The following is a 27,010-nucleotide window of genomic DNA, read 5'->3' on the forward strand; positions in this document are numbered from 1 at the left end:
GATTAATGTGTATTCCAGGTGTGAGCTCTCATGCTACGTGGGGATTAATGCATATTCCAGGTGTGAGCTCTCAGGCTATGCAGGGATTAATGTGTATTCCAGGTGTGAGCTCTCAGGCTATGCAGGGGATGAATGGTATTCCAGGTGTGAGCTCTCAAGCTACGCAGGGGATTAATGCCTATTGCAGGTGTGAGCTCTCAGGCTATGCAGGGTATTAATGCATATTCCAGGTGTGAGCACTCAAGCTAGCGGAGATTGATGTGTATTCCAGGTGTGAGCTCTCATGCTACATAGGGGATTAATGCCTATTCCGGGTGTGAGCTCTCAGGCTATGCAGGGGATTAATGCATATTCCAGGTGTGAGCTCTCAGGCTACGCAGGGATTAATGCGAATGACAGGTGTGAGCTCTCAGGCTACTCAGGGGATTAATGCCTATTCCAGGTGTGAGCTCTCAAACTAGCAGAGATTAATGCCTATTCGAGGTGTGAGCTCTCAGGCTACGTGGGGGATTAATGTGTATTCCAAGTGTGAGCTCCCAAGCTACGCTGGGGTTAATTTGTATTCCGGTGATAGTTCTCAGGGTACACAGGGATTAATGTGTATTCCAGGTGTGAGCTCTCAAACTATGCAGGATTACTGTGTATTCCGGGTGTGAGTTCTCAGGCTACACAGGGGATTAATGCGTATTCCAGGTGTGAGTTCTCAGGCTACATAGGGGATTAATGTGTATTCCAGGTGTGAGCTCTCAAGATACGCGGGGATTAATGTGTATTCCAGGTATGAGCTCTCAAACTAGCAGAGATTAATGTGTATTCCAGGTGTGAGCTCTCAAACTAGCAGAGATTAATGTGTATTCCAAGTGTGAGCTCCCAAGCTACGCTGGGATTAATTTGTATTGCAGGTGATAGTTCTCAGGGTACACAGGGATTAATGTGTATTCCAGGTGTGAGCTCTCAAACTACGCAGGATTACTGTGTATTCCAGGTGTGAGTTCTCAGGGTACACAGGGATTAATGTGTATTCCAGGTGTGAGTTCTCAGGCTACATAGGGGATTAATGTGTATTCCAGGTGTGAGCTCTCAAGATACGCGGGGATTAATGTGTATTCCAGGTATGAGCTCTCAAACTAGCAGAGATTAATGTGTATTCCAGGTGTGAGCTCTCAAACTAGCAGAGATTAATGTGTATTCCAGGTGTGAGCTCTCATGCTACGTGGGGATTAATGCATATTCCAGGTGTGAGTTCTCAGGCTATGCAGGGGATTAATGCGTATTCCAGGTGTGAGCTCTCAAGCTACTCAGGGATTAATGTGTATTCCAGGTGTGATATCTCACGCTACGCAGTGGATTAATGCATATTCCAGTTATGAGCTCTCAAAATACACTTGGATTAATGTTTATTCCAGGTGTGTGTTCTCAGGCTATGCAGGGATTCATGTGTATTCCAGGTGTGAGTTCTCAGGCTATGCAGGGATTAATGTGTATTCCAGGTGTGAGCTCTCAAACTAGCAGAGATTAATGTGTATTCCAGGTGTGAGCTCTCAAACTAGCAGAGATTAATCTGTATTCCAGGTGTGAGCTCTCATGCTACGTGGGGATTAATGCCTATTGCAGGTGTGAGCTCTCAGGCTATGCAGGGTATTAATGCATATTCCAGGTGTGAGCACTCAAGCTAGCGGGGATTGATGTGTATTCCAGGTGTGAGCTCTCATGCTACATAGGGGATTAATGCCTATTCCGGGTATGAGCTCTCAGGCTATGCAGGGGATTAATGCATATTCCAGGTGTGAGCTCTCAGGCTACGCAGAGATTAATGCCAATGACAGGTGTGAGCTCTCAGGCTACTCAAGGGATTAATGCCTATTCCAGGTGTGAGCTCTCAAACTAGCAGAGATTAATGCCTATTCCAGGTGTGAGTTCTCAGGCTACATGGGGGATTAATGTGTATTCCAAGTGTGAGCTCCCAAGCTACGCTGGGATTAATGTGTATTGCAGGTGTGAGTTCTCAGGGTACACAGGGATTAATGTGTATTCCAGGTGTGAGCTCTCAAACTACGCAGGATTACTGTGTATTCCAGGTGTGAGTTCTCAGGCTACACAGGGGATTAATGCGTATTCCAGGTGTGAGCTCTCAAACTACGCAGGGGATTAATGCCTATTCCAGGTATGAGCTCTCAGGCTACGTGGGGGATTAATGTGTATTCCAGGTGTGAGCTCTCAAGATACGCGGGGATTAATGTGTATTCCAGGTGTGAGTTCTCAGGGTACACAGGGATTAATGTGTATTCCAGGTGTGAGTTCTCAGGCTACATAGGGGATTCATGCATATTCCAGATGTGAGCTCTCAGGCTATGCAGGGTATTGATGCATATTCCAGGTGTGAGCTCTCAAGCTAGCAGGGATTCATGTGTATTCCAGGTGTGTGCTCTCAAACTAGCAGGATTAATGTGTATTCCAGGAGTGAGCTCTCAGGCTATGCAGGGATTACTGTGGATTCCAGGTGTGAGCTCTCAAGATACGCAGGGATTAATGTGTATTCCGGGTGTGAGTTCTCAGGGTACACAGGGATTAATGTGTATTCCAGATGTGAGTTCTCAGGCTACGTGGGTATTAATGCCTATTCCAGGTGTGATCTCTCAGGCTACGTGGGGATTAATGCATATTCCAGGTATGAGCTCTCAGGCTATGCAGAGGATTAATGCGTATTCCAGGTGTGAGCTCTCAAGTTAGCAGGGATTCATGTGTATTCCAGGTGTGAGCTCTCAAGCTACGCAGGGGATTAATGCGTATTCCAGGTGTGAGCTCTCAGGCTACGTGGAAGATTAATGCATATTCCAGGTGTGAACTCTCAAGATACACAGGGATTTATGCGTATTCCAGGTGTGAGTTCTCAGGCTACTCAGAGGATTAATGCATGATCCAGGTATGAGCTCTCAAGCTACGTAGGGATTAATGTATATTCCAGGTCTGTGTTCTCAAACTAGCAGGATTAATGTGTATTATAGGTGTGAGCTCTCAGGCTATGCAGGGATTACTGCGTATTCCAGGTGTGAGTTCTCAGGCTACGCTGGGATTATTGTGTATTCCAGGTGTGGGCTCTCAAGCTAGCGGGGATTAATGTGTATTCCAGGTATGAGTTCTCAGGCTACGCAGGGATTAATGCATATTCCAGGTATGAGTTCTCAAACTAACGGGGAGTAATGTGTATTCCAGGTGTGAGTTCTCAGGCTATGCGGGGGATTAATGTGTGTTCCAGGTGTGAGTTCTCAGGCTACTCGGGGAATAATGTGTATTCCAGGTGTGAGCTCTCAAACTAGCAGAGATTAATGCCTATTCCAGGTTTGAGCTCTCAGGCTACGTGGGGGATTAATGTGTATTCCAGGTGTGAGCTCCCAAGCTACGCTGGGATTAATGTGTATTGCAGGTGTGAGTTCTCAGGGTACACATGGATTAATGTGTATTCCAGGTGTGAGCTCTCAAACTACGCAGGATTACTGTGTATTCCCGGTTTGAGTTCTCAGGCTACACAGGGGATTAATGCGTATTCCAGGTGTGAGCTCTCAAGATACACAGGGATTTATGCGTATTCCAGGTGTGAGTTCTCAGGCTACTCAGGGGATTAATGCATATTCCAGGTGTGGGCTCTCAAGCTACCTAGGGATTAATGTATATTCCAGGTGTGTGCTCTCAAACTTGCAGGATTAATGTGTATTATAGGTGTGAGTTCTCAGGCTACGCTGGGATTAATGTGTATTCCAGCTGTGTGCTCTCAAGCTAGCGGGGATTAATGTGTATTCCAGGTATGAGTTCTCAGGCTACGCAGGGATTAATGCATATTCCAGGTGTGAGTTCTCAAACTAGCGGGGAGTAATGTGTATTCCAGGTGTGATTTCTCAGGCTATGCAGGGATTCATGTGTATTCCAGGTGTGAGTTCTCAGGCTATGCGGGGGATTAATGTGTGTTCCAGGTGTGAGTTCTCAGGCTACTCAGGGAATAATGTGTATTCTAGGTGTGAGCTCTCAAACTAGCAGAGATTAATGCCTATTTCAGGTGTGAGCTCTCAGGCTACGTGGGGGATTAATGTGTATTCCAGGTGTGAGCTCCCAAGCTACGCTGGGATTAATGTGTATTGCAGGTGTGAGTTCTCAGGGTACACACAGATTAATGTGTATTCCAGGTGTGAGCTCTCAAACTACGCACGATTACTGTGTATTCCCGGTGTGAGTTCTCAGGCTACACAGGGGATTAATGCCTATTCCAGGTGTGAGCTCTCAGGCTACGTGGGGGATTAATGTGTATTCCAGGTGTGAGCTCTCAAGATACGTGGGGATTAATGTGTATTCCAGGTGTGAGTTCTCAGGGTACACAGGGATTAATGTGTATTCCAGATGTGAGTTCTCAGGCTACATAGGGGATTGATGCATATTCCAGGTGTGAGCTCTTAAGCTAGCAGGGATTCATGTGTATTCCAGGTGTGAGCTCTCAAGCTACGCAGGGGATTAATGCCTATTGCAGGTGTGAGCTCTGAAGCTAGCGAGGATTGATGTGTATTCCAAGTGTGAGCTCTCATGCAACATAGGGGATTAATGCGTATCCAGGTGTGAGCTCTCAGGCTATGCAGGGGATTAATGCATATTCCAGGTGTGAGCTCTCAGGCTACGCAGGGATTAATGCAAATTACAGGTGTGAGCTCTCAGGCTACTCAGGGGATTAATGCCTATTCCAGGTGTGAGCTCTCAGGCTATGAGGGGATTAATGTGTATTCCCGGTTTGAGTTCTCAGGCTACACAGGGGATTAATGCGTATTCCAGGTGTGAGCTCTCAAGATACACAGGGATTTATGCGTATTCCAGGTGTGAGTTCTCAGGCTACTCAGGGGATTAATGCATATTCCAGGTGTGGGCTCTCAAGCTACCTAGGGATTAATGTATATTCCAGGTGTGTGCTCTCAAACTTGCAGGATTAATGTGTATTATAGGTGTGAGCTCTCAGGCTATGCAGGGATTACTGCGTATTCCAGGTGTGAGTTCTCAGGCTACGCTGGGATTAATGTGTATTCCAGCTGTGTGCTCTCAAGCTAGCGGGGATTAATGTGTATTCCAGGTATGAGTTCTCAGGCTACGCAGGGATTAATGCATATTCCAGGTGTGAGTTCTCAAACTAGCGGGGAGTAATGTGTATTCCAGGTGTGATTTCTCAGGCTATGCAGGGATTCATGTGTATTCCAGGTGTGAGTTCTCAGGCTATGCGGGGGATTAATGTGTGTTCCAGGTGTGAGTTCTCAGGCTACTCAGGGAATAATGTGTATTCTAGGTGTGAGCTCTCAAACTAGCAGAGATTAATGCCTATTTCAGGTGTGAGCTCTCAGGCTACGTGGGGGATTAATGTGTATTCCAGGTGTGAGCTCCCAAGCTACGCTGGGATTAATGTGTATTGCAGGTGTGAGTTCTCAGGGTACACACAGATTAATGTGTATTCCAGGTGTGAGCTCTCAAACTACGCACGATTACTGTGTATTCCCGGTGTGAGTTCTCAGGCTACACAGGGGATTAATGCCTATTCCAGGTGTGAGCTCTCAGGCTACGTGGGGGATTAATGTGTATTCCAGGTGTGAGCTCTCAAGATACGTGGGGATTAATGTGTATTCCAGGTGTGAGTTCTCAGGGTACACAGGGATTAATGTGTATTCCAGATGTGAGTTCTCAGGCTACATAGGGGATTGATGCATATTCCAGGTGTGAGCTCTTAAGCTAGCAGGGATTCATGTGTATTCCAGGTATGAGCTCTCAAGCTACGCAGGGGATTAATGCCTATTGCAGGTGTGAGCTCTGAAGCTAGCGAGGATTGATGTGTATTCCAAGTGTGAGCTCTCATGAAACATAGGGGAGTAATGCCTATTCCAGGTGTGAGCTCTCAGGCTATGCAGGGGATTAATGCATATTCCAGGTGTGAGCTCTCAGGCTACGCAGGGATTAATGCAAATTACAGGTGTGAGCTCTCAGGCTACTGAGGGGATTAATGCCTATTCCAGGTGTGAGCTCTCAGACTACGCAGGGATTAATGTGTATTCCAGGTGTGAGCTCTCAGGCTATGAGGGGATTAATTCGTATTCCAGGTGTGAGCTCTCAAACTGGCGGGAATTAATGTGTATTCCAGGTGTGAGCTCTCAGGCTATGAGGGGATTAATGTGTATTCCAGGTGTGAGCTCTCAAGCTAGCAGGGATTGATGTGTGTTCCAGGTGTGAGTTCTCAGGCTACTCAGGGAATAATGTGTATTCCAGGTGTGAGCTCTCAAACTAGCAGAGATTAATGCCTATTCCAGGTGTGAGCTCTCAGGCTACGTGGGGGATTAATGTGTATTTCAGGTGTGGGCTCCCAAGCTACGCTGGGATTAATGTGTATTGCAGGTGTGAGTTCTCAGGGTACACAGGGATTAATGTGTATTCCAGGTGTGAGCTCTCAAACTATGCAGGATTACTGTGTATTCCCGGTGTGAGTTCTCAGGCTACACAGGGGATTAATGCGTATTCCAGGTGTGAGCTCTCAAACTACGCAGGGGATTAATGCCTATTCCAGGTGTGAGCTCTCAGGCTACATGGGGGATTAATGTGTATTCCAGGTGTGAGCTCTCAAGATACGCGGGGATTAATATGTATTCTAGGTGTGAGTTCTCAGCGTACACAGGGATTAATGTGTATTCCAGGTGTGAGTTCTCAGGCTACATAGGGGATTAATGCGTATTCCAGGTGTGAGCTCTCAAGCTAGCAGGGATTCATGTGTATTCCAGGTGTGAGCTCTCAAGCTACGCAGGGGATTAATGCCTATTGCAGGTGTGAGCTCTCAAGCTAGCGAGGATTGATGTGTATTCCAAGTGTGAGCTCTCATGCAACATAGGGGATTAATGCGTATCCAGGTGTGAGCTCTCAGGCTATGCAGGGGATTAATGCATATTCCAGGTGTGAGCTCTCAGGCTACGCAGGGATTAATTCAAATTACAGGTGTGAGCTCTCAGGCTACTCAGGGGATTAATGCCTATTCCAGGTGTGAGCTCTCAGGCTATGAGGGGATTAATGTGTATTCCAGGTGTGAGCTCTCAAGCTAGTGAGGATTCATGTGTATTCCAGGTGTGAGCACTCAAAATACACTGGGATTAATGTGTATTCCAGGTGTGAGTTCTCAGGCTACGCAGGAATTAGTGTGCATTCCAGGTGTGAGTTCTCAGGCTATGCAGGGATTAATGTGTATTCCAGGTGTGAGTTCTCTGGCTATGCAGGGATGAATGTGTATTCCAGGTCTGAGCTCTCAGGCTATGCAGGGGAGTAATGCCTATTCCAGGTGTGAGCTCCCAAGCTACGCTGGGATTAATGTGTATTGCAGGTGTGAGTTATCAGGGTATGCAGGGATTAATGTGTATTCCAGGTGTGAGCTCTCAGGCTACGCGGGGGATTAATGCATATTCCAGGTGTGAGCTCTCAAAATACACTGGTATTAATGTGTATTCCAGGTGTGAGTTCTCAGGCTACGCAGGGAATAATGTGTATTCCAGGTGTGAGGTCTCAGGCTACGCGGGGGATTAATGCATATTCCAGGTGTGAGCTCTCAAAATACACTGGGATTAATGTGTATTCCAGGTGTGAGTTCTCAGGCTACGCAGGGATTAATGTGTATTCCAGATGTGAGCTTTCAAACTAGCAGAGAATAATGTGTATTCCAGGTGTGAGCTCTCAGGCTACAAAGGGGATCAATGCCTATTCCAGGTGTGAGCTCTCAGGCTACGTGGGCGATTAATGCATATTCCAGGTGTGAGCTCCCAAGCTACGCTGGGATTAATGTGTATTGCAGGTGTGAGGTCTCAGGCTACGCGGGGATTAATGCATATTCCAGGTGTGAGCTCTCAAAATACACTGGGATTAATGTGTATTCCAGGTGTGAGTTCTCAGGCTACGCAGGGATTAATGTGTATTCCAGGTGTGAGTTTTCAAACTAGCAGAGAATAATGTGTATTCCAGGTGTGAGCTCTCAGGCTTCGAAGGGGATCAATGCCTATTCCAGGTGTGAGCTCTCAGGCTACTTGGGCGATTAATGCATATTCCAGGTGTGAACTCCCAAGCTACGCTGGGATTAATGTGTATTGCAGGTGTGAGCGCTCAAGCTACGTGGGGGATTAATGCATATTCCAGGTGTGAGTTCTCAGGCTATGTGGGGATTTTAGCCTTTTCCAGGTATGAGCTCTCAGGCTACGCGGGGGATTAATGCGTATCCAGGTGTGAGCTCTCAGGCTATGCAGGGATTAATGTGTATTCCAGGTGTGAGCTCTCAAACTAGCAGGGAGTTCTCAGGCTACGCAGGGATTAACGTGTATTACAGGTGTGTGCTCTCAAACTAGCAGGGATTAATGTGTATTCCAGGTGTGAGCTCTCAGGCTATGCAGGGATTACTGCATACTCCAGGTGTGAGTTCTCAGGCTACAGAGGGATAAATGTGTATTCCAGGAGTGTGCTCTCAAGCTACCAGGGATTAATGTGTATTCCAGGTGTGAGTTCTCAGGCTAGGCAGGGATTCATGCGTATTCCAGCTGTAAGTTCTCAAGATAGCGGGGAGTAATGTGTATTCCAGGTGTGAGTTCTCAGGCTATGCAGGGATTAATGTGTATTCCAGGTGTGAGTTTTCAGGCTGCGCAGGGAATTAATGTGTATTCCAGGTGTGAGTTCTCAGGCTACGCAGGGAATTAATGTGTATTCGATGTGTGAGTTCTCAGGCTACGTGGGGATTAATGTATATTCCAGGTCTGATTTCTCAGGCTACGTGGGGGATTAATGTGTATTCCAGGTGTGAGCTCTCACAATACACTGGGATTAATGCAGGTGTGAGTTCTCAAACTAGCGGGGATTAATGTGTATTCCAGTTGTGAGTTCTCAGGCTACGCAGGGATTAGTGCGAATTCCAGGTGTGAGTTCTCAGGCTGCGCAGGGATTAACGTTTATTCCAGGTGTGTGCTCTGAAGCTACGCAGGGATTATTGCGTATTCCAGATGTGAGCTCTCAGGCTACGTAGGGATTAATGCATATTCCAGGTGTGAGTTCTCAGGCTACGTGGGGATTATTGCATATTCCAGGTGTGAGCTCTCAAGCTAAGCAGGGATTAATGTGTATTCCAGGTGTTAGTTCTCAGGCTACGCGGGGGATTAATGCATATTCCAGGTGTGAGCTCTCAAGCTATGCAGGGATTAATGTGTATTCCAGGTGTGAGTTTTCATGCTGCGTAGGGAATTAATGTGTATTCCAGGTGTGAGTTCTCAGGCTACGCAGGGAATTAATGTGTATTCGATGTGTGAGTTCTCAGGCTACGTGGGGATTAATGTATATTCCATGTCTGATTTCTCAGGCTACGTGGGGGATTAATGTGTATTCCAGGTGTGAGCTCTCAAAATACACTGGGATTAATGCAGGTGTGAGTTCTCAAACTAGCAGGGATTAATGTGTATTCCAGTTGTGAGTTCTCAGGCTACGCAGGGATTAGTGCGTATTCCATGTGTGAGTTCTCAGGCTACGCAGGGATTAACATTTATTCCAGGTGTGTGCTCTGAAGCTACGCAGGGATTATTGCGTATTCCAGGTGTGAGCTCTCAGGCTATGTAGGGATTAATGCATATTCCAGGTGTGAGTTCTCAGGCTACATAGGGATTATTGCGTATTCCAGGTGTGAGCTCTCAAGTTATGCAGGGATTAATGCGTATTCCAGGTGTTAGTTCTCAGGCTTCGTGGGGGATTAATGCATATTCCAGGAGTGAGCTCTCAAGCTACGCAGGGATTAATGTATATCCCAGGTGTGAGTTCTCAGGCTACGCAGGGATTAATGTGTATTCCAGGTGTGTGCTCTCAAACTAGCGGGATTAATGTGTATTCCAGGTGTGAGCTCTCAGGCTATGCAGGGATTACTGCGTATTCCAGGTGTGAGTTCTCAGGCTACGCTGGGATTAATGTGTATTTCAGGTGTGTGCTCTCAAGCTAGCAGGGATTAATGTGTATTCCAGGTATGAGTTCTTAGGTTACGCAGGGATTAATGCATATTCCAGGTGTGAGTTCTCAAACTAGCGGGGAGTAATGTGTATTCCAGGTGTGATTTCTCAGGCTATGCAGGGATTAATGTGTATTCCAGGTGTGAGTTCTCAGGCTATGCTGGGGATTAATGTGAACTCCAGGTGTGAGTTCTCAGGCTACTCTGGGATTAATGTGTATTCCAGGTGTGTGTTCTCAGGCTATGCAGGGACTAATGTGTATTCCAGTTGGGAGCTCTCAAACTAGCAGAGATTAATGTCTATTCCAGGTGTGAGCTCTCAAACTAGCAGAAATTAATGTGTATTCCAGGTGTGAGTTCTCAGGCTACGCAGGGATTAATGTGTATTCCAGGTGTGTGCTCTCAAACTAGCGGGATTAATGTGTATTCCAGGCGTGAGCTCTCAGGCTATGCAGGGATTACTGCGTATTCCAGTGTGAGTTCTCAGGCTACGCTGGGATTAATGTATATTCCAGATGTGTGCTCTCAAGCTAGCGGGGATTAATGTGTATTCCAGGTATGAGTTCTCAGGCTACGCAGGGATGAATGCATATTCCAGGTGTGAGTTCTCAAACTAGCGGGGAGTAATGTGTATTCCAGGTGTGATTTCTCAGGCTATGCAGGGATTAATGTGTATTCCAGGTGTCAGTTCTCAGGCTATGCAGGGGATTAATGTGTGTTCCAGGTGTGAGTTCTCAGGCTACTCAGGGATTAATGTGGATTCCAGGTGTGATATCTCACGCTACACGGGGGATTAATGCATATTCCAGGTATGAGCTCTCAAAATACACTTCGATTAATGTGTATTTCAGGTGTGTGTTCTCAGGCTATGCAGGGATTAATGTGTATTCCAGGTGTGAGCTCTCAAACTAGCAGAGATTAATGTGTATTCCAGGTGTGAGCTCTCAAACTAGCAGGATTAATGTGTATTCCAGGTGTGAGTTCTCAGGCTATGCAGGGATTAATGTGTATTCCAGGTGTGAGCTCTCAAACTAGCAGAGATTAATGTGTATTCCAGGTGTGAGCTCTCAAACTAGCAGAGATTAATGTGTATTTCAGGTGTGAGCTCTCAAACTAGCAGAGATTAATGCCTATTCCAGGTGTGAGCTCTCAGGCTACTTGGGGGATTAACGTGAATTCCAGCTGTGAGCTCCCAAGCTACGCTGGGATTAATGTGTATTCCAGGTGTTAGTTCTCAGGCTTCGTGGGGGATTAATGCATATTCCAGGAGTGAGCTCTCAAGCTACGCAGGGATTAATGTATATCCCAGGTGTGAGTTCTCAGGCTACGCAGGGATTAATGTGTATTCCAGGTGTGTGCTCTCAAACTAGCAGGATTAATGTGTATTCCAGGTGTGAGCTCTCAGGCTATGCAGGGATTACTGCGTATTCCAGGTGTGAGTTCTCAGGCTACGCTGGGATTAATGTGTATTTCAGGTGTGTGCTCTCAAGCTAGCAGGGATTAATGTGTATTCCAGGTATGAGTTCTTAGGTTACGCAGGGATTAATGCATATTCCAGGTGTGAGTTCTCAAACTAGCGGGGAGTAATGTGTACTCCAGGTGTGATTTCTCAGGCTATGCAGGGATTAATGTGTATTCCAGGTGTGAGTTCTCAGGCTATGCGGGGGATTAATGTGAACTCCAGGTGTGAGTTCTCAGGCTACTCTGGGATTAATGTGTATTCCAGGTGTGTGTTCTCAGGCTATGCAGGGACTAATGTGTATTCCAGTTGGGAGCTCTCAAACTAGCAGAGATTAATGTCTATTCCAGGTGTGAGCTCTCAAACTAGCAGAGATTAATGTGTATTCCAGGTGTGAGTTCTCAGGCTACGCAGGGATTAATGTGTATTCCAGGTGTGTGCTCTCAAACTAGCGGGATTAATGTGTATTCCAGGTGTGAGCTCTCAGGCTATGCAGGGATTACTGCGTATTCCAGGTGTGAGTTCTCAGGCTACGCTGGGATTAATGTATATTCCAGATGTGTGCTCTCAAGCTAGCGGGGATTAATGTGTATTCCAGGTATGAGTTCTCAGGCTACGCAGGGATGAATGCATATTCCAGGTGTGAGTTCTCAAACTAGCGGGGAGTAATGTGTATTCCAGGTGTGATTTCTCAGGCTATGCAGGGATTAATGTGTATTCCAGGTGTCAGTTCTCAGGCTATGCAGGGGATTAATGTGTGTTCCAGGTGTGAGTTCTCAGGCTACTCAGGGATTAATGTGGATTCCAGGTGTGATATCTCACGCTACACGGGGGATTAATGCATATTCCAGGTATGAGCTCTCAAAATACACTTCGATTAATGTGTATTTCAGGTGTGTGTTCTCAGGCTATGCAGGGATTAATGTGTATTCCAGGTGTGAGCTCTCAAACTAGCAGAGATTAATGTGTATTCCAGGTGTGAGCTCTCAAACTAGCAGGATTAATGTGTATTCCAGGTGTGAGTTCTCAGGCTATGCAGGGATTAATGTGTATTCCAGGTGTGAGCTCTCAAACTAGCAGAGATTAATGTGTATTCCAGGTGTGAGCTCTCAAACTAGCAGAGATTAATGCCTATTCCAGGTGTGAGCTCTCAGGCTACGTGGGGGATTAACGTGAATTCCAGCTGTGAGCTCCCAAGCTACGCTGGGATTAATGTGTATTGCAGGTGTGAGTTCTCAGGGTACACAGGGATTAATGTGTATTCCAGGTGTGAGCTCTCAAACTACGCAGGATTACTGTGTATTCCAGGTGTTAGTTCTCAGGCTACACAGGGGATTCATGTGTATTCCAGGTGTGAGCTATCAAACTATGCAGGGGATTAATGCCTATTCCAGGTGTGAGCTCTCAGGCTACGTGGGGGATTAATGTGTATTCCAGGTGTGAGCTCTCAAGATAGCTGGGATTAATGTGTATTCCAGGTATGAGTTCTCAGGCTACGCAGGGATTAATGCATATTCCAGGTGTGAGTTCTCAGTGTATTCCAGGTGTGAGTTCTCAAACTAGCAGAGATTAATGTGTATTCCAGGTGTGAGCTCTCAAACTAGCAGAGATTAATGTGTATTCCAGGTGTGAGCTCTCATGCTATGTGGGGATTAATGCATATTCCAGGTGTGAGTTCTCAGGCTATGCAGGGGATTAATGCGTATTCCAGGTGTGAGCTCTCAAGCTACTCAGGGATTAATGTGTATTCCAGGTGTGATATCTCACACTACGCAGTGGATTAATGCATATTCCAGGTATGAGCTCCCAAAATACACTTGGATTAATGTTTATTCCAGGTGTGTGTTCTCAGGCTATGCATGGATTAATGTGTATTCCAGGTGTGAGTTCTCAGGCTATGCAGGGATTAATGTGTATTCCAGGTGTGAGCTCTCAAACTAGCAGAGATTAATGTGTATTCCAGGTGTGAGCTCTCAAACTAGCAGAGATTAATGTGTATTCAAGGTGTGAGCTCTCATGCTACGTGGGGATTAATGCATATTCCAGGTGTGAGCTCTCAGGCTATGCAGGGGATTAATGTGTATCCAAGGTGTGAGCTCTCAAAGCTACGCAGGGGATTAATGCCTATTGCAGGTGTGAGCTCTCAGGCTATGCAGGGTATTAATGCATATTCCAGGTGTGAGCACTCAAGCAAGCGGGGATTGATGTGTATTCCAGGTGTGAGCTCTCATGCTACATAGGGGATTAATGCCTATTCCAGGTGGGAGCTCTCAGGCTATGCAGGGGATTAATGCATGTTCCAGGTGTGAGCTCTCAGGCTACGCAGGGATTAATGCGAATGACAGGTGTGAGCTCTCAGGCTACTCAGGGGATTAATGCCTATTCCAGGTGTGAGCTCTCAAACTAGCAGAGATTAATGCCTATTCGAGGTGTGAGCTCTCAGGCTACGTGGGGGATTAATGTGTATTCCAGGTGTGAGCTCCCAAGCTACGCTGGGATTAATGTGTATTGTAGGTGTGAGTTCTCAGGGTACACAGGGATTAATGTGTATTCCAGGTGTGAGCTCTCAAACTACGCAGGATTACTGTGTATTCCAGGTGTGAGTTCTCAGGCTACACAGGGGATTAATGCGTATTCCAGGTGTGAGCTCTCAAACTACGCAGGGGATTAATGCCTATTCCAGATATGAGCTCTTAGGCTACGTGGGGGATTAATGTGTATTCCAGGTGTGAGCTCTCAAGATACGCGGGGATTAATGTGTATTCCAGGTGTGAGCTCTCAAACTAGCAGAGATTAATGTGTATTCCAGGTGTGAGCTATCAAACTAGCAGAGATTAATGTGTATTTCAGGTGTGAGCTCTCATGCTACGTGGGGATTAATGCATATTCCAGGTGTGAGCTCTCAGGCTATGCAGGGGATTCATGCGTATTCAAGGTGTGAGCTCTCAAGCTACTCAGGGATTAATGTGTATTCCAGGTGTGATATCTCACGCTACGCGGTGGATTAATGCATATTCCAGTTATGAGCTCTCAAAATACACTTGGATTAATGTTTATTCCAGGTGTGTGTTCTCAGGCTATGCAGGGATTAATGTGTATTCCAGGCTTGAGTTCTCAGGCTATGCAGGGATTAATGTGTATTCCAGGTGTGAGCTCTCAAACTAGCAGAGATTAATGTGTATTCCAGGTGTGAGCTCTCAAACTAGCAGAGATTAATGTGTATTCCAGGTGTGAGCTCTCATGCTACATGGGGATTAATGCATATTCCAGGTGTGAGCTCTCAGGCTATGCAGGGGATTAATGGTATTCCAGGTGTGAGCTCTCAAGCTACGCAGGGGATTAATGCAAATTACAGGTGTGAGCTCTCAGGCTATACAGGGTATTAATGCATATTCCAGGTGTGAGCACTCAAGCTAGCGGGGATTGATGTGTATTCCAGGTGTGAGCTCTCATGCTACGTAGGGGATTAATGCCTATTCCGGGTGTGAGCTCTCAGGCTATGCAGGGGATTAATGCATATTCCAGGTGTGAGCTCTCAGGCTACGCAGGGATTAATGCGAATGACAGGTGTGAGCTCTCAGGCTACTCAGGGGATTAATGTGTATTCCAAGTGTGAGCTCCCAAGCTACGCTGGGATCAATGTGTATTGCAGGTGTGAGTTCTCAAACTAGCAGAGATTAATGTGTATTCCAGGTGTGAGCTCTCAAACTAGCAGAGATTAATGTGTATTCCAGGTGTGAGCTCTCATGCTACGTGGGGATTAATGCATATTCCAGGTGTGAGCTCTCAGGCTTCGTGGGGGATTAATGCATATTCCAGGAGTGAGCTCTCAAGCTACGCAGGGATTAATGTATATCCCAGGTGTGAGTTCTCAGGCTACGCAGGGATTAATGTGTATTCCAGGTGTGTGCTCTCAAACTAGCGGGATTAATGTGTATTCCAGGTGTGAGCTCTCAGGCTATGCAGGGATTACTGCGTATTCCAGGTGTGAGTTCTCAGGCTACGCTGGGATTAATGTGTATTTCAGGTGTGTGCTCTCAAGCTAGCAGGGATTAATGTGTATTCCAGGTATGAGTTCTTAGGTTACGCAGGGATTAATGCATATTCCAGGTGTGAGTTCTCAAACTAGCGGGGAGTAATGTGTACTCCAGGTGTGATTTCTCAGGCTATGCAGGGATTAATGTGTATTCCAGGTGTGAGTTCTCAGGCTATGCGGGGGATTAATGTGAACTCCAGGTGTGAGTTCTCAGGCTACTCTGGGATTAATGTGTATTCCAGGTGTGTGTTCTCAGGCTATGCAGGGACTAATGTGTATTCCAGTTGGGAGCTCTCAAACTAGCAGAGATTAATGTCTATTCCAGGTGTGAGCTCTCAAACTAGCAGAGATTAATGTGTATTCCAGGTGTGAGTTCTCAGGCTACGCAGGGATTAATGTGTATTCCAGGTGTGTGCTCTCAAACTAGCGGGATTAATGTGTATTCCAGGTGTGAGCTCTCAGGCTATGCAGGGATTACTGCGTATTCCAGGTGTGAGTTCTCAGGCTACGCTGGGATTAATGTATATTCCAGATGTGTGCTCTCAAGCTAGCGGGGATTAATGTGTATTCCAGGTATGAGTTCTCAGGCTACGCAGGGATGAATGCATATTCCAGGTGTGAGTTCTCAAACTAGCGGGGAGTAATGTGTATTCCAGGTGTGATTTCTCAGGCTATGCAGGGATTAATGTGTATTCCAGGTGTCAGTTCTCAGGCTATGCAGGGGATTAATGTGTGTTCCAGGTGTGAGTTCTCAGGCTACTCAGGGATTAATGTGGATTCCAGGTGTGATATCTCACGCTACACGGGGGATTAATGCATATTCCAGGTATGAGCTCTCAAAATACACTTCGATTAATGTGTATTTCAGGTGTGTGTTCTCAGGCTATGCAGGGATTAATGTGTATTCCAGGTGTGAGCTCTCAAACTAGCAGAGATTAATGTGTATTCCAGGTGTGAGCTCTCAAACTAGCAGGATTAATGTGTATTCCAGGTGTGAGTTCTCAGGCTATGCAGGGATTAATGTGTATTCCAGGTGTGAGCTCTCAAACTAGCAGAGATTAATGTGTATTCCAGGTGTGAGCTCTCAAACTAGCAGAGATTAATGCCTATTCCAGGTGTGAGCTCTCAGGCTACGTGGGGGATTAACGTGAATTCCAGCTGTGAGCTCCCAAGCTACGCTGGGATTAATGTGTATTGCAGGTGTGAGTTCTCAGGGTACACAGGGATTAATGTGTATTCCAGGTGTGAGCTCTCAAACTACGCAGGATTACTGTGTATTCCAGGTGTTAGTTCTCAGGCTACACAGGGGATTCATGTGTATTCCAGGTGTGAGCTATCAAACTATGCAGGGGATTAATGCCTATTCCAGGTGTGAGCTCTCAGGCTACGTGGGGGATTAATGTGTATTCCAGGTGTGAGCTCTCAAGATAGCTGGGATTAATGTGTATTCCAGGTATGAGTTCTCAGGCTACGCAGGGATTAATGCATATTCCAGGTGTGAGTTCTCAGTGTATTCCAGGTGTGAGTTCTCAAACTAGCAGAGATTAATGTGTATTCCAGGTGTGAGCTCTCAAACTAGCAGAGATTAATGTGTATTCCAGGTGTGAGCTCTCATGCTATGTGGGGATTAATGCATATTCCAGGTGTGAGTTCTCAGGCTATGCAGGGGATTAATGCGTATTCCAGGTGTGAGCTCTCAAGCTACTCAGGGATTAATGTGTATTCCAGGTGTGATATCTCACACTACGCAGTGGATTAATGCATATTCCAGGTATGAGCTCCCAAAATACACTTGGATTAATGTTTATTCCAGGTGTGTGTTCTCAGGCTATGCATGGATTAATGTGTATTCCAGGTGTGAGTTCTCAGGCTATGCAGGGATTAATGTGTATTCCAGGTGTGAGCTCTCAAACTAGCAGAGATTAATGTGTATTCCAGGTGTGAGCTCTCAAACTAGCAGAGATTAATGTGTATTCAAGGTGTGAGCTCTCATGCTACGTGGGGATTAATGCATATTCCAGGTGTGAGCTCTCAGGCTATGCAGGGGATTAATGTGTATCCAAGGTGTGAGCTCTCAAAGCTACGCAGGGGATTAATGCCTATTGCAGGTGTGAGCTCTCAGGCTATGCAGGGTATTAATGCATATTCCAGGTGTGAGCACTCAAGCAAGCGGGGATTGATGTGTATTCCAGGTGTGAGCTCTCATGCTACATAGGGGATTAATGCCTATTCCAGGTGGGAGCTCTCAGGCTATGCAGGGGATTAATGCATGTTCCAGGTGTGAGCTCTCAGGCTACGCAGGGATTAATGCGAATGACAGGTGTGAGCTCTCAGGCTACTCAGGGGATTAATGCCTATTCCAGGTGTGAGCTCTCAAACTAGCAGAGATTAATGCCTATTCGAGGTGTGAGCTCTCAGGCTACGTGGGGGATTAATGTGTATTCCAGGTGTGAGCTCCCAAGCTACGCTGGGATTAATGTGTATTGTAGGTGTGAGTTCTCAGGGTACACAGGGATTAATGTGTATTCCAGGTGTGAGCTCTCAAACTACGCAGGATTACTGTGTATTCCAGGTGTGAGTTCTCAGGCTACACAGGGGATTAATGCGTATTCCAGGTGTGAGCTCTCAAACTACGCAGGGGATTAATGCCTATTCCAGATATGAGCTCTTAGGCTACGTGGGGGATTAATGTGTATTCCAGGTGTGAGCTCTCAAGATACGCGGGGATTAATGTGTATTCCAGGTGTGAGCTCTCAAACTAGCAGAGATTAATGTGTATTCCAGGTGTGAGCTATCAAACTAGCAGAGATTAATGTGTATTTCAGGTGTGAGCTCTCATGCTACGTGGGGATTAATGCATATTCCAGGTGTGAGCTCTCAGGCTATGCAGGGGATTCATGCGTATTCAAGGTGTGAGCTCTCAAGCTACTCAGGGATTAATGTGTATTCCAGGTGTGATATCTCACGCTACGCGGTGGATTAATGCATATTCCAGTTATGAGCTCTCAAAATACACTTGGATTAATGTTTATTCCAGGTGTGTGTTCTCAGGCTATGCAGGGATTAATGTGTATTCCAGGCTTGAGTTCTCAGGCTATGCAGGGATTAATGTGTATTCCAGGTGTGAGCTCTCAAACTAGCAGAGATTAATGTGTATTCCAGGTGTGAGCTCTCAAACTAGCAGAGATTAATGTGTATTCCAGGTGTGAGCTCTCATGCTACATGGGGATTAATGCATATTCCAGGTGTGAGCTCTCAGGCTATGCAGGGGATTAATGGTATTCCAGGTGTGAGCTCTCAAGCTACGCAGGGGATTAATGCAAATTACAGGTGTGAGCTCTCAGGCTATACAGGGTATTAATGCATATTCCAGGTGTGAGCACTCAAGCTAGCGGGGATTGATGTGTATTCCAGGTGTGAGCTCTCATGCTACGTAGGGGATTAATGCCTATTCCGGGTGTGAGCTCTCAGGCTATGCAGGGGATTAATGCATATTCCAGGTGTGAGCTCTCAGGCTACGCAGGGATTAATGCGAATGACAGGTGTGAGCTCTCAGGCTACTCAGGGGATTAATGTGTATTCCAAGTGTGAGCTCCCAAGCTACGCTGGGATCAATGTGTATTGCAGGTGTGAGTTCTCAAACTAGCAGAGATTAATGTGTATTCCAGGTGTGAGCTCTCAAACTAGCAGAGATTAATGTGTATTCCAGGTGTGAGCTCTCATGCTACGTGGGGATTAATGCATATTCCAGGTGTGAGCTCTCAGTCTATGCAGGGGATTAATGCGTATTCCAGGTGTGAGCTCTCAAGCTACTCAGGGATTAATGTGTATTCCAGGTGTGATATCTCACGCTACGCGGTGGATTAATGCATATTCCAGGTGTGAGCTCTCAAAATACACTTGGATTAATGTTTATTCCAGGTGTGTGTTCTCAGGCTATGCAGGGATTAATGTGTATTCCAGGTGTGAGTTTTCAGGCTATGCAGTGATTAATGTGTATTCCAGGTGTGAGCTCTCAAACTAGCAGAGATTAATGTGTATTCCAGGTGTGAGCTCTCAAACTAGCAGAGATTAATGTGTATTCCAGTTGTGAGCTCTCAGGCTATGCAGGGGATTAACGTGTATTCCAGGTGTGAGCTCTCAAGCTACGCAGGGGATTAATGCCTATTGCAGGTGTGAGCTCTCAGGCTATGCAGGGTATTAATGCATATTCCAGGTGTGAGCACTCAAGCTAGCGGGGATTGATGTGTATTCCAGGTGTGAGCTCTCATGCTACATAGGGGATTAATGCCTATTCCAGGTGTGAGCTCTCAGGCTATGCAGGGGATTAATGCATATTCCAAGTGTGAGCTCTCAGGCTACGCAGGGATTAATGCGAATGACAGGTGTGAGCTCTCAGGCTACTCAGGGGATTAATGCCTATTCCAGGTGTGAGCTCTCAAACTAGCAGAGATTAATGTGTATTCCAGGTGTGAGCTCTCAAACTAGCAGAGATTAATGTGTATTCCAGGTGTGAGTTCTCAAACTAGCGGGGAGTAATGTGTATTCCAGGTGTGATTTCTCAGGCTATGCAGGGATTAATGTGTATTCCAGGTGTGAGTTCTCAGGCTATGCTGGGGATTAATGTGAACTCCAGGTGTGAGTTCTCAGGCTACTCTGGGATTAATGTGTATTCCAGGTGTGTGTTCTCAGGCTATGCAGGGACTAATGTGTATTCCAGTTGGGAGCTCTCAAACTAGCAGAGATTAATGTCTATTCCAGGTGTGAGCTCTCAAACTAGCAGAGATTAATGTGTATTCCAGGTGTGAGTTCTCAGGCTACGCAGGGATTAATGTGTATTCCAGGTGTGTGCTCTCAAACTAGCGGGATTAATGTGTATTCCAGGTGTGAGCTCTCAGGCTATGCAGGGATTACTGCGTATTCCAGTGTGAGTTCTCAGGCTACGCTGGGATTAATGTATATTCCAGATGTGTGCTCTCAAGCTAGCGGGGATTAATGTGTATTCCAGGTATGAGTTCTCAGGCTACGCAGGGATGAATGCATATTCCAGGTGTGAGTTCTCAAACTAGCGGGGAGTAATGTGTATTCCAGGTGTGATTTCTCAGGCTATGCAGGGATTAATGTGTATTCCAGGTGTCAGTTCTCAGGCTATGCAGGGGATTAATGTGTGTTCCAGGTGTGAGTTCTCAGGCTACTCAGGGATTAATGTGGATTCCAGGTGTGATATCTCACGCTACACGGGGGATTAATGCATATTCCAGGTATGAGCTCTCAAAATACACTTCGATTAATGTGTATTTCAGGTGTGTGTTCTCAGGCTATGCAGGGATTAATGTGTATTCCAGGTGTGAGCTCTCAAACTAGCAGAGATTAATGTGTATTCCAGGTGTGAGCTCTCAAACTAGCAGGATTAATGTGTATTCCAGGTGTGAGTTCTCAGGCTATGCAGGGATTAATGTGTATTCCAGGTGTGAGCTCTCAAACTAGCAGAGATTAATGTGTATTCCAGGTGTGAGCTCTCAAACTAGCAGAGATTAATGTGTATTTCAGGTGTGAGCTCTCAAACTAGCAGAGATTAATGCCTATTCCAGGTGTGAGCTCTCAGGCTACGTGGGGGATTAACGTGAATTCCAGCTGTGAGCTCCTAAGCTACGCTGGGATTGATGTGTATTCCAGGTGTTAGTTCTCAGGCTTCGTGGGAGATTAATGCATATTCCAGGAGTGAGCTCTCAAGCTACGCAGGGATTAATGTATATCCCAGGTGTGAGTTCTCAGGCTACGCAGGGATTAATGTGTATTCCAGGTGTGTGCTCTCAAACTAGCAGGATTAATGTGTATTCCAGGTGTGAGCTCTCAGGCTATGCAGGGATTACTGCGTATTCCAGGTGTGAGCTCCCAAGCTACGCTGGGATTAATGTGTATTCCAGGTGTTAGTTCTCAGGCTTCGTGGGGGATTAATGCATATTCCAGGAGTGAGCTCTCAAGCTACGCAGGGATTAATGTATATCCCAGGTGTGAGTTCTCAGGCTACGCAGGGATTAATGTGTATTCCAGGTGTGTGCTCTCAAACTAGCGGGATTAATGTGTATTCCAGGTGTGAGCTCTCAGGCTATGCAGGGATTACTGCGTATTCCAGGTGTGAGTTCTCAGGCTACGCTGGGATTAATGTGTATTTCAGGTGTGTGCTCTCAAGCTAGCAGGGATTAATGTGTATTCCAGGAATGAGTTCTTAGGTTACGCAGGGATTAATGCATATTCCAGGTATGAGTTCTCAAACTAGCGGGGAGTAATGTGTATTCCAGGTGTGATTTCTCAGGCTATGCAGGGATTAATGTGTATTCCAGGTGTGAGTTCTCAGGCTATGCGGGGGATTAATGTGAACTCCAGGTGTGAGTTCTCAGGCTACTCTGGGATTAATGTGTATTCCAGGTGTGTGTTCTCAGGCTATGCAGGGTCTAATGTGTATTCCAGTTGGGAGCTCTCAAACTAGCAGAGATTAATGTCTATTCCAGGTGTGAGCTCTCAAACTAGCAGAGATTAATGTGTATTCCAGGTGTGAGTTCTCAGGCTACGCAGGGATTAATGTGTATTCCAGGTGTGTGCTCTCAAACTAGCGGGATTAATGTGTATTCCAGGTGTGAGCTCTCAGGCTATGCAGGGATTACTGCGTATTCCAGGTGTGAGTTCTCAGGCTACGCTGGGATTAATGTATATTCCAGATGTGTGCTCTCAAGATAGCGGGGATTAATGTGTATTTCAGGTATGAGTTCTCAGGCTACGCAGGGATGAATGCATATTCCAGGTGTGAGTTCTCAAACTAGCGGGGAGTAATGTGTATTCCAGGTGTGATTTCTCAGGCTATGCAGGGATTAATGTGTATTCCAGGTGTCAGTTCTCAGGCTATGCAGGGGATTAATGTGTGTTCCAGGTGTGAGCTCTCAGGCTACTCAGGGATTAATGTGGATTCCAGGTGTGATATCTCACGCTACACGGGGGATTAATGCATATTCCAGGTATGAGCTCTCAAAATACACTTCGATTAATGTGTATTTCAGGTGTGTGTTCTCAGGCTATGCAGGGATTAATGTGTATTCCAGGTGTGAGCTCTCAAACTAGCAGAGATTAATGTGTATTCCAGGTGTGAGCTCTCAAACTAGCAGAGATTAATGCCTATTCCAGGAGTGAGCTCTCAGGCTACGTGGGGGATTAACGTGAATTCCAGCTGTGAGCTCCCAAGCTACGCTGGGATTAATGTGTATTGCAGGTGTGAGTTCTCAGGGTACACAGGGATTAATGTGTATTCCGGGTGTGAGCTCTCAAACTACGCAGGATTACTGTGTATTCCAGGTGTTAGTTCTCAGGCTACACAGGGGATTCATGTGTATTCCAGGTGTGAGCTATCAAACTATGCAGGGGATTAATGCCTATTCCAGGTGTGAGCTCTCAGGCTACGTGGGGGATTAATGTGTATTCCAGGTGTGAGCTCTCAAGATAGCTGGGATTAATGTGTATTCCAGGTATGAGTTCTCAGGCTACGCAGGGATTAATGCATATTCCAGGTGTGAGTTCTCAGTGTATTCCAGGTGTGAGTTCTCAAACTAGCAGAGATTAATGTGTATTCCAGGTGTGAGCTCTCAAACTAGCAGAGATTAATGTGTATTCCAGGTGTGAGCTCTCATGCTATGTGGGGATTAATGCATATTCCAGGTGTGAGTTCTCAGGCTATGCAGGGGATTAATGCGTATTCCAGGTGTGAGCTCTCAAGCTACTCAGGGATTAATGTGTATTCCAGGTGTGATATCTCACACTACGCAGTGGATTAATGCATATTCCAGGTATGAGCTCCCAAAATACACTTGGATTAATGTTTATTCCAGGTGTGTGTTCTCAGGCTATGCATGGATTAATGTGTATTCCAGGTGTGAGTTCTCAGGCTATGCATGGATTAATGTGTATTCCAGGTGTGAGCTCTCAAACTAGCAGAGATTAATGTGTATTCCAGGTGTGAGCTCTCAAACTAGCAGAGATTAATTTGTATTCCAGGTGTGAGCTCTCATGCTACGTGGGGATTAATGCATATTCCAGGTGTGAGCTCTCAGGCTATGCAGGGGATTAATGTGTATCCAAGGTGTGAGCTCTCAAGCTACGCAGGGTATTAATGCCTATTGCAGGTGTGAGCTCTCAGGCTATGCAGGGTATTAATGCATATTCCAGGTGTGAGCACTCAAGCTAGCGGGGATTGATGTGTATTCCAGGTGTGAGCTCTCATGCTACATAGGGGATTAATGCCTATTCCAGGTGTGAGCTCTCAGGCTATGCAGGGGATTAATGCATATTCCAGGTGTGAGCTCTCAGGCTACGCAGGGATTAATGCGAATGACAGGTGTGAGCTCTCAGGCTACTCAGGGGATTAATGCCTATTCCAGGTGTGAGCTCTCAAACTAGCAGAGATTAATGCCTATTCGAGGTGTGAGCTCTCAGGCTACGTGGGGGATTAATGTGTATTCCAGGTGTGAGCTCCCGAGCTACGCTGGGATTAATGTGTATTGCAGGTGTGAGTTCTCAGGGTACACAGGGATTAATGTGTATTCCAGGTGTGAGCTCTCAAACTACGCAGGATTACTGTGTATTCCAGGTGTGAGTTCTCAGGTTACACAGGGGATTAATGCGTATTCCAGGTGTGAACTCTCAAACTACGCAGGGGATTAATGCCTATTCCAGGTATGAGCTCTCAGGCTACGTGGGGATTAATGTGTATTCCAGGTGTGAGCTCTCAAGATACGCGGGGATTAATGTGTATTCCAGGTGTGAGCTCTCAAACTAGCAGAGATTCATGTGTATTCCAGGTGTGAGCTCTCAAACTAGCAGAGAGTAATGTGTATTCCAGGTGTGAGCTCTCATGCTACGTGGGGATTAATGCATATTCCAGGTGTGAGCTCTCAGGCTATTCAGGGGATTAATGCATATTCCAGGTGTGAGCTCTCAAGCTACTCAGGGATTAATGTGTATTCCCGGTGTGATATCTCACGCTACGCGGTGGATTAATGCATATTCCAGGTATGAGCTCTCAAAATACACTTGGATTAATGTTTATTCCAAGTGTGTGTTCTCAGGCTATGCAGGGATTAATGTGTATTCCAGGTGTGAGTTCTCAGGCTATGCAGGGATTAATGTGCATTCCAGGTGTGAGCTCTCAAACTAGCAGAGATTAATGTGTATTCCAGGTGTGAGCTCTCATGCTACGTGGGGATTAATGCATATTCCAGGTGTGAGCTCTCAGGCTATGCAGGGGATTAATGTGTATCCAAGGTGTGAGCTCTCAAGCTACGCAGGGGATTAATGCCTATTGCAGGTGTGAGCTCTCAGGCTATACAGGGTATTAATGCATATTCCAGGTGTGAGCACTCAAGCTAGCGGGGATTGATGTGTATCTCAGGTGTGAGCTCTCATGCTACATAGGGGATTAATGCCTATTCCGGGTGTAAGGTCTCAGGCTATGCAGGGGATTAATGCATATTCCAGGTGTGAGTTCTCAGGCTAGGCAGGGATTAATGCGAATGACAGGTGTGAGCTCTCAGGCTACTCAGGGGATTAATGTGTATTCCAAGTGTGAGCTCCCAAGCTACGCTGGGATTAATGTGTATTGCAGGTGTGAGGTGTCAAACTAGCAGAGATTAATGTGTATTCCAGGTGTGAGCTCTCAAACTAGCAGAGATTAATGTGTATTCCAGGTATGAGCTCTCATGCTACATGGGGATTAATGCATATTCCAGGTGTGAGCTCTCAGGCTATGCAGGGGATTAATGCGTATTCCAGGTGTGAGCTCTCAAGCTACTCAGGGATTAATGTGTATTCCAGGTGTGATATCTCACGCTACGCGGTGGATTAATGCATATTCCAGGTATGAGCTCTCAAAATACACTTGGATTAATGTTTATTCCAGGTGTGTGTTCTCAGGCTATGCAGGGATTAATGTGTATTCCAGGTGTGAGTTTTCAGGCTATGCAGTGATTAATGTGTATTCCAGGTGTGAGCTCTCAAACTAGCAGAGATTAATGTGTATTCCAGGTGTGAGCTCTCAAACTAGCAGAGATTAATGTGTATTCCAGGTGTGAGCTCTCATGCTACGTGGGGATTAATGCCTATTACAGGTGTGAGCTCTCAGGCTATGCAGGGGATTAATGTGTATTCCAGGTGTGAGCTCTTAAGCTACGCAGGGGATTAATGCCTATTGCAGGTGTGAGCTCTCAGGCTATGCAGGGTATTAATGCATATTCCAGGTGTGAGCACTCAAGCTAGCGGGGATTGATGTGTATTCCAGGTGTGAGCTCTCATGCTACATAGGGGATTAATGCCTATTCCAGGTGTGAGCTCTCAGGCTATGCAGGGGATTAATGCATATTCCAAGTGTGAGCTCTCAGGCTACGCAGGGATTAATGCGAATGACAGGTGTGAGCTCTCAGGCTACTCAGGGGATTAATGCCTATTCCAGGTGTGAGCTCTCAAACTAGCAGCGATTAATGCCTATTCGAGGTGTGAGCTCTCAGGCTACGTGGGGGATTAATGTGTATTCCAGGTGTGAGCTCCCAAGCTACGCTGGGATTAATGTGTATTGCAGGTGTGAGTTCTCAGGGTACACAGGGATTAATGTGTTTTCCAGGTGTGAGCTCTCAAACTACGCAGGATTACTGTGTATTCCAGGTGTGAGTTCTCAGGCTACACAGGGGATTAATGCGTATTCCAGGTGTGAGCTCTCAAACTACGCAGGGGATTAATGCCTATTCCAGGTATGAGCTCTCAGGCTACGTGGGGGATTAATGTGTATTCCAGGTGTGAGCTCTCAAGATACGCGGGGATTAATGTGTATTCCAGGTGTGAGCTCTCAAACTAGCAGAGATTAATGTGTATTCCAGGTGTGAGCTCTCATGCTACGTGGGGATTAATGCATATTCCAGGTGTGAGCTCTCAGGCTATGCAGGGGATTAATGCGTATTCCAGGTGTGAGCTCTCAAGCTACTCAGGGATTAATGTGTATTCCAGGTGTGATATCTCACGCTACGCGGTGGATTCATGCATATTCCAGGTATGAGCTCTCAAAATACACTTGGATTAATGTTTATTCCAGGTGTGTGTTCTCAGGCTATGCAGGGATTAATGTGTATTCCAGGTGTGAGTTCTCAGGCTGTGCAGGGATTAATGTGTATTCCAGGTGTGAGCTCTCAAACTAGCCGAGATTAATGTGTATTCCAGGTGTGAGCTCTCAAAGTAGCAGAGATTAATGTGTATTCCAGGTGTGAGCTCTCATGCTACGTGGGGATTAATGCATATTCCAGGTGTGAGCTCTCAGGCTATGCAGGGATTAATGTGTATTCCAGGTGTGAGCTCTCAGGCTATGCAGGGGATTAATGGTATTCCAGGTGTGAGCTCTCAAGCTACGCAGGGGATTAATGCCTATTGCAGGTGTGAGCTCTCAGGCTATGCAGGGTATTAATGCATA

This window comes from Ambystoma mexicanum, chromosome 14, assembly GCF_040938575.1.
Source record: "Ambystoma mexicanum isolate Mex_15411 chromosome 14, UKY_AmexF1_1, whole genome shotgun sequence".
Lineage (NCBI taxonomy): Eukaryota > Metazoa > Chordata > Amphibia > Caudata > Ambystomatidae > Ambystoma > Ambystoma mexicanum.